The 7947-nt window shown below is 38.8% G+C and overlaps 1 pseudogene; it reads right to left on the bottom strand.

Annotated features, from left to right (window-relative positions):
• Nucleotides 1–192: 192 nt before the first annotated feature.
• On the bottom strand, nucleotides 193–6485 carry LOC124001410 (annotated as a pseudogene).
• Nucleotides 6486–7947: the final 1462 nt, after the last annotated feature.

Here is a 7947-nt window from a genome sequence, read left to right as displayed (position 1 = left end):
ACTGTGGAACATAGACAGGTGTGTGTCTTTCCAAATCATGTCCAATCAATTGAATTTACCACAGGTGGACTCTAATCAAGTAGTAGAAACAGCTCAAGGATGATCAATAGAAACAGGATGCACCTGAGCTCAATTTCGAGTCAAATAGGAAAGGGTCTGAATACTTATTTGATTTTTAATACATTTTCTAAAATGTCTAAAAAAATGTTTTTGCTTTGTAATTATGGGGTATTGTGTGTAGATTGATGAAACATGTTTGTTTAATACATTTTAGAATAAGGCTGTAATGTAACAAAACGTGGAAAAAGCAAGGGGTAGGAATACTTTCCGAGTGCATTGTATATCCTTTTAATGTTGGTCTTGCAGTCCTTCCCAGTTTGACAGAAGATTTGTGTATTTTCAAGGTCAGCGTTGTCGCTGTCATTAGCAACCAGAACTTTTCTTTTTTCAAAAGTCCAGAAGCCATTGAAATCAATGAGGATGTTGGTTTCTGTGTCTCATTGGCTGCTGTTCACTAGATCCTGCACGGATCCTTTGGCTTCACCATGTCAAAGATATCATCCTGAAGGCACAACATTGCAAATAGTTTTAAAATGACTTATTATTGAATTAATTATTCAAATCATTATTAAAAACATTTCAATCCCAACAAGTACAAATGAGAATGCAGGTTGGGTCTGTAAAAAGTTGTCAGGGAACCATAAGATTTAATTGCATGACACATCAGTAGCCATCTTTCCATCCAATTAGCTAGAGATTTTCATGGGAATATTCTAAAATCAACATAAAGAGAATATGCAGATTTTCACCAGTGGTGTTTTCACCAAACTGACTTGAAGATAAACGTGTGTGTGATGATGTAGTGCAAACAAAAAAGTTTTTTTTTTTTTTGCTTAAGTTTTCATGTACCGAATAAAAAACTAAAGTAAAATGTGTTTCCATCGCATTTTCAGCTCTATCGATAGTTGTCACAAACAAGCAAATATGACTACTCTCATCTTGACATTTGCACTCTAGTCAACAGGTCGCAGAAACTGTGCTGGTAGGCTAGTCTACATGAGACTATTATGGATAAGAGCGAGAATATTTCTATTTGTCAAACAGCAGTCAAGCATCAATCATCATGTAACCAGACCATGACCCTCGATATTTATTGGAAATGAGCATCAATATCAGCATTTAAAAAATGAACTTCACAGGGTGGTGAAAGTGCATGGCGAAGAGATTTGATGCTCCTTTCAAATATTGTGGGTCTTATTCTGGTGATCATCGATGCTTGGCTGCTGTTTGAAAAATGCAAATATTTTTGTCCATAATAATATCATCATGTATTAGGCTACCTGCACTGTATCTGAGCTGTTGGCTAGAGCCCACGTGCCAAGACCAGAGTGGGCACATTCGCTATACAACGCAATTTTATGTTGTTGACAAAACCATCAGTTGAGTTAAATGCGATGGAAACCCATTTAACTTGTATTTTCTATTTGATACCTGGGAATTTAACCCCAAAATTATTTTTATGCGCACTGTCATCACACACTGTCTTTTATCTGCAACAATTCAATTTGATGGAAACTCCGGTGGGAAAATGTGCATATTGTTTTTATGCTCATTTAAAAACAATATTTGCATGAAAATCTGTCACCAATTGGATAGCTTCTGGTGGGAAAATGCACATATTGTTTTTATGCGGATGTAGAATAGGCCATTTGCATGAAAATCTTTCACCAAATGGATGGAAACCTAGCTACGTTTTCATCCACAGTAATGGGAGTAAATTCATACAAACTTCACAGGGTGGTGATAGTGAACAGTGATGACCTTGATGTAGAGGTCTGCACGAGACTGATCACTTGCTTGCTGTCCAACTCCCACCCACTACCGCAAGAACTGGTCCCGAACCCAACCGTGGTAATTGTGAGTATTTCTGTCTGCAATAATGCCCTTTTGTGGCAAAAATCTCATTCTAATTGGCCCAAGTGGGTGGGTCTATGCCTTCCCAGGCCCACACATGGCTGTGCCCCTGCCCAGTCATGTGAAATCCATAGATTAGAGCCTAATGAATTTAAGTCAATTAACTGACTTCCTTATATGAACTGTAACTGTAAAATCGTTTAAAGTTGCGTTTATATTTTTGTTCAGTGTAGCTAGCTTTTAGCTACTTGAAAACCGAAGCACATGTCTCAGTATGGAAAATGCGGCCTAGACATTCGGCAAAACAAAATGCATATGTATCTGGTGGACATCTGGCATTAATGGGCTATATCAGCCAATAGGCTAGATGTAGTTTGAAGAGAGCAGAGTTTGGAGCGAGAGCAGACACTTGCACTTTCTCTTGAGCTACGTTTGATAGCCTGCTTTTTAAGAGTGAGACGATTTTCAGACAAACAAATATGGGTGATCAATGTGTATTTCTAGGCAATGTTGTAAACTATAGCCTATTCATATTTAAGAAGTTAATTTCCTTGGAAAGATAACTGCCCCGTGCTTCTCCGCCCATGCATAGGCTAGCCTACTATTTTAACCACACACGCACCTGATCTTGCACCTATCTACTGAACTTGAAGCAGCAAGAATGATGAGAGTGAACACTTGATCTTTCTCTTGAGCTACAGTCGTTTTGCATATGGGATATAGCCTACCTTTTAGGAGGACAATTTGCATGCAAAGACAATTAAATGGGTAATCAATATTTATTGAAAATAAAAAAGGTGCAATGCTCGCTCACCATGGTAGCCAATAACTGTGTTGACCTTTTCAATAGTGACCAAATTTTTTGATTTAAGTGAATTTACTTATTAAGCTAGCATTAGACAGTTAATCCAGAGATTCTTACTTTTGCCTCTATTCGGCAGTCTCATCCAGATCATCATGGAATTTGTAGTTCTTTATGATAGCCACATTAGCAGCTAATTAGCATTTCATTGTTGGGGGGGTAAATACAGGTGAATATATTGATAAAAGTCACCTTGTCCTAGAGAGATTTACAGTTATCAAAACATCACGACATGAAACACAGCCCTTATTTCAAGAATTTCTAAAATCCCCTATGGGAAAATGAATGATGGAAAAACAATTGGAACCATTTCCCTGTTTGACTGCTAGGTTTTATGGGTATTATGACTCATACTGTGGTACTCTATTTAGACCACACATACCAGGCACTCTTGATCTCACACACCCAACTAGGAGAGGAGAGGTATGCTACTGAAATTTAAGCTGCAAATTCTGTGTGTGAATAATGCCGCAAAGAGGTGCTTTTAATACAATAGGTAGGATAATACCTACAAAGCAGACCGTTTCCAAATAATTTGCAGGACCAAAAAAAATATCCTCATCCCAAAGTTGTCTGAATGACCATGTGCTTCCTCCCGCAGCATTAAAAATGCCGACACACACAGCCTACCGACACTGTGTCTGCAAGCTTTTGGCTAGAGCACATGTGCCAAGACCAGAGTAGGCACATTTGCTACAATTTCTGTAACAAAACTCTTGGTAGAGTTGAAAGTGCGATGGAAACACATTGAACTTTAGATTTGTTTTCAGTATGTGAAAATTTACACAAAAAGTAAATTTTGTGTACTCTCTCATGCACTGAAGTCTGTTTGGTGGAAACACACCACAGGTAGGAAAATAAACATTTTCTTTATGCACATTTTTGTATATTCGCATGAAAATCTGTCACCAATTGGAGGGAAACCTAGCTAGCATTAAATATTGTATCAGCAAACTCAGATTAGATCTTGGGGAAAGAAAAGCAGCAGCACTGAACACCTACTGAGCACCATGGCTTATGGTTAACTCCATACAAATCCTTGACAACCACCACCTAATCCCTCCCCAACATTTCTGGATGAGACTTATTTCCAGATACTTCCAACTGATTTTACAGTAACCAGTAGTACACTTCAGTTACTTCATCCATGGTGAATACGGTAACAGGGGGCAAAGTCATCCTGGAAGAATATAGTCTGCCCATGGATTTTCATCAACTCCTGAATGGCCTGGTGGATATTTTTATGTTTTACATAATAGATGACAACACTTTTCATACAGTGAGCAGGATAGCAAGGTCCCGCTGTCTGCCGTCTCCATTGACTTCTATTATCTCTGGCCCAATGTGGCATGTGTCCATCTCACCCTGAAGAAGTAATTGAGAGCGAAGACATTGAGGTAGCCCTTGTTCCCCATGTCCAGCAGCTTGAAGATGTACTGCAGCGCTGCAGGCTTCTTCCTGTTATCCAGAGCCAGAACAAAGTCCACGTACGTCTTATATTCCTGGGAGAGATACACACAAAGTCAAGACCAGATTTAGTATTAAATCAGGTCCAGTGTTTCCCCTATATTCATTTAGCAGCGGCTGCTATATCGTTGCCACCACTCCAAAAAATGTATAAAAATAAATAATAATGTTAAGGTAAGATTGACAAGTTACACATCTTCCTCAGATTCTCATGATTGTCAGAAATCTCCAAGGTAACTAGCTAGCTAGCTTGTAATCCTGGAAGTGTAGCCAACCCTATTAGTAGATGTACTGTATGTAATAATTGTTAGCTAAAATACAGTAATGTTACGCTAGCAAAAACCTTTTTGGAGTTAATATAGAATTGGCTATGATGTCATTGAGATCAAGACATAAAATTAAACCGTCCTCAATTTTGAGATGAGTTTCAAAGGAATTCTACTCATGAATTTGAGTAGAATGTCCTTTAAAAAAGTCAGCGGTAGTTTAACAAAAAAAACTCCCAAGGGAAGACCCCAAGCAGATAAGGTCTTTACAATTTCTCCGTCGTAGATAAGGCACTCCAGGTACATGCAGTCCAGAAAGACGCTGGTCAGAGTGCCAGTGCCGTAGCGAGACAGCTCCTCCTTACTGAGCATGCCATTGTGGTCCTTGTCCAAATTCAGGTATTGACCTGCAAGAGGAAACAGGATCGACCATCTTACCAAGACAGAACCAAGACATGTAGAGTACCTTTTTTTATTTTAACATTCAGGTATTACCGGCTTCAGATTAGTCCGATGTCTATTAGGCAAAATGTTGAAATCAAATAGCTGCTGCTTACAATAAACTTGAAGAGCAGAGGGTGCAGAGAACCAGTTGGATTCCTGGCTCACCTTGGAAAGCTCCTCATCTCTCAGCTTAAGTAGAACATCCAAAAAAACTGCATGTCAAGATGTCTTGAATCTTAATTTCCCTTGGAAATTAACATAAATAAATGGAGCATGATGTTTGTTTTTAAGAGTGGGCACAGGTAAACAAGTTGTAGGCATGAAGATCAATCATCGGAATCTTACAGATAGGAATTCAATAATATGCCATTTAGCAGACGCTTTTATCCAAAGCGACCAAAACCTCAGCGTCTCTTATACATGTATAAGTCTGCACATTTAACTAGTGTTTCTGGTTAGTTATCGTTAACTAACCAGTCCGTAAAGAATCCAGGAAGAAGAACTTGCGGACAGCGGTGCAGACATAGAAGGAATAGAAGGATGTCTCCAGGCCATCCAGCTTAGGGAGTATGTAACTTCCTGTTACATAACAAGACAACACACATACCAACTCAATCCAACCTAAATTCCAAACAGCCTGGTGTTCAACCTATTTATGGGTTGCACATTGTCACAATATCGTTTTGAACATTTGTCTTAGGACTGATGGCCAACTGAACATTCTACTCAATGCATCCTCAATTTGCAATGATGAAGATTTGGTCTAATGCATTACTACACTTTGAAAACAATGACATTTCTAAAAGGCAAATTATTACTAGGAAAACCTTTGGTCATCATTTTATCGCCAGATTGACTTTATTTGCAGTATAACGTTAGCTAGCTAGCTAGATTGCGGGGAGACCACCAAATTTTTAGCGCACTACCGTTAGCATTGCAAGCTATTTTTGAGGAACTTTGCTAGTTAATGACAACATTGCCATCTGTCTAAAGTAAATTTAACAACATGATGATGGTGACAAAGTTTTTTCCTACTTTAGCAATGTCATCTCATCTTATTTCTAAATCACTAATGTAATCTAGGCAATCTAGCTCCCATTCTACTTTTGGGCATCAACAATGGCAACTACGCAACCAAGTGATGGAGGTGCACGAATCTGGGGCTACTTGGACAATTTACACCCCAAAAGTCATAACATTTGTCTCTTTGCTGGAAAAGACAGCAATAAAGAAAGGTTATCCAAAAGGTAAAAGGGTCACTGAGAAAAACATGATGTCACAGTGAAGAAAAACATTAACTGTAACCAGACATGCTTCACAAGAGGGTGGTTCCTGCTTCAAGGTCATAGTACATATCATCTTTCACAACTCTGAAAGGCGCAAATGGGCAACCTCAATTGGAATCATGAGAAAGTAAGGAGGGAAGGGATATCCCTATTTCAGTAAGGAGCCACCAACACAAGCTTTTGGTCTGAAAGTATAGTAGTAGTGAGAGTGCTTACAAACTCGCAGAGGTAACCCTGTCCGGCCATGTCATGGAGACTCAGCCCTAGCTGTGTTTGCTAGGTATGGGGGAAAAGTGTGACACCAATCAGGCCCCCGAGGACTGGAATTGCCCAGGCCTGCTCTAAACGCCCTGCAACGTGAAGTAAAAGCTGTTGAATTCCCTTTAGTTGTAGTTAATTATTTTGAAGCAGAGTGGCAGAGCGAAAGGCCTATGAACTACATCTTCTGTTTAAGAATGAAATGATACTCAACAGCCTTTACATCATGTTGAATAACCCCCTAGCTTACAAATACACCATGTCTCATCACGGTATTCATGTTGCCTTTTAACACCAGCTAAAAACATGCTTTTGGGCTAATGTGAATGTACACAGAGGTTATTCTGCTCAAGATTAGCACAAAACTTTGTGGCTCCAAAATGACTAATATGCAGAGTACTCACTTGCACTTTACTCCTGCTTTGTCTTCAAACTTCAGACAACAGTCATAGCTTATCATTGCCTCCTCTCCTGTCATGGGTAACACTTGGTGTTTGTCGAGCAGAAACCACATGATCTATATAACAGAAAGAGGATTTAGGTAAAATAATTAGGTTTTATTACTTGAATAGACTTATGCACTTTTCCAGTGCTCGTAAAGCGTTCTATTTTAATAAACATTTGTTTGATTCTGCCAGATGTTAGTCTCACCTGTAACTCCTCATTTGTTGAGAAGCTCCAAGCTCTTCCTCTGCAGAAAGATGGCTCTGGACTCCTCTCGCAGTTTCTGCAGAACTTCATCCTCTGCAGGAAGATATATGGGTCACAAGATAAAATACTTCATTAAACATGATCCTTTCAGCCCCTCAAAAAGTCAAACAGATGCAGGCTAATGATACAAAACTGGATCCGTTGACACACGTCAATAATATCATAATTATTGTAGGATATAAAGCTGTTAAAAATGGTTGATGAGTTCAAATGTTAGGTTAGAATGTTAGAGATTGTCAGAAAATGAAATTGCTTACTCTGTAGTAGAAGAGTGGAATGTTCTTGTAGTTCTCTGTGCTGCTTACTCCCCTCTTACTCTGTGTAGTAGTATTTAGTGAAAAGTATTGTCTCGTCTACTTTCTTTTCCTCAGTCCTCTCATGTGAGCAGAAATGTATAAGTCAACGTAACACGTTGACACAATAAGGCTGTGTGAATGTTCAATCATTGAAATACGCGGGTAGTTGGCTAGTGTGGCTACCGGTAGTTAGTTATCTAGCTGGATAGCTACTTCTTACTCAAAAATAAAGAAGTAACGTTAACTAGCTATTCGGGTTTCTATGAAATTTGCCTAGCTAGCTAGTTAAATAAACACAACCAATATATGGATGCAGCAAACCATTAATGGAGGATGCCAATCCTCTTTTAAAAAGCTCTTTCCAGTGCACTACCTTATCGTTTGACATTTTACTTCTGTTTATTCGTAATAACATGAAAACTAGCTAACCAAAGTTATGATAA

This window comes from Oncorhynchus gorbuscha, linkage group LG17, assembly GCF_021184085.1.
Source record: "Oncorhynchus gorbuscha isolate QuinsamMale2020 ecotype Even-year linkage group LG17, OgorEven_v1.0, whole genome shotgun sequence".
In the NCBI taxonomy this organism is placed as follows: domain Eukaryota; kingdom Metazoa; phylum Chordata; class Actinopteri; order Salmoniformes; family Salmonidae; genus Oncorhynchus; species Oncorhynchus gorbuscha.
The sequence above is the reverse complement of the archived record's forward strand: the minus strand, read 5'-3'. Positions and strand labels throughout refer to the sequence as shown.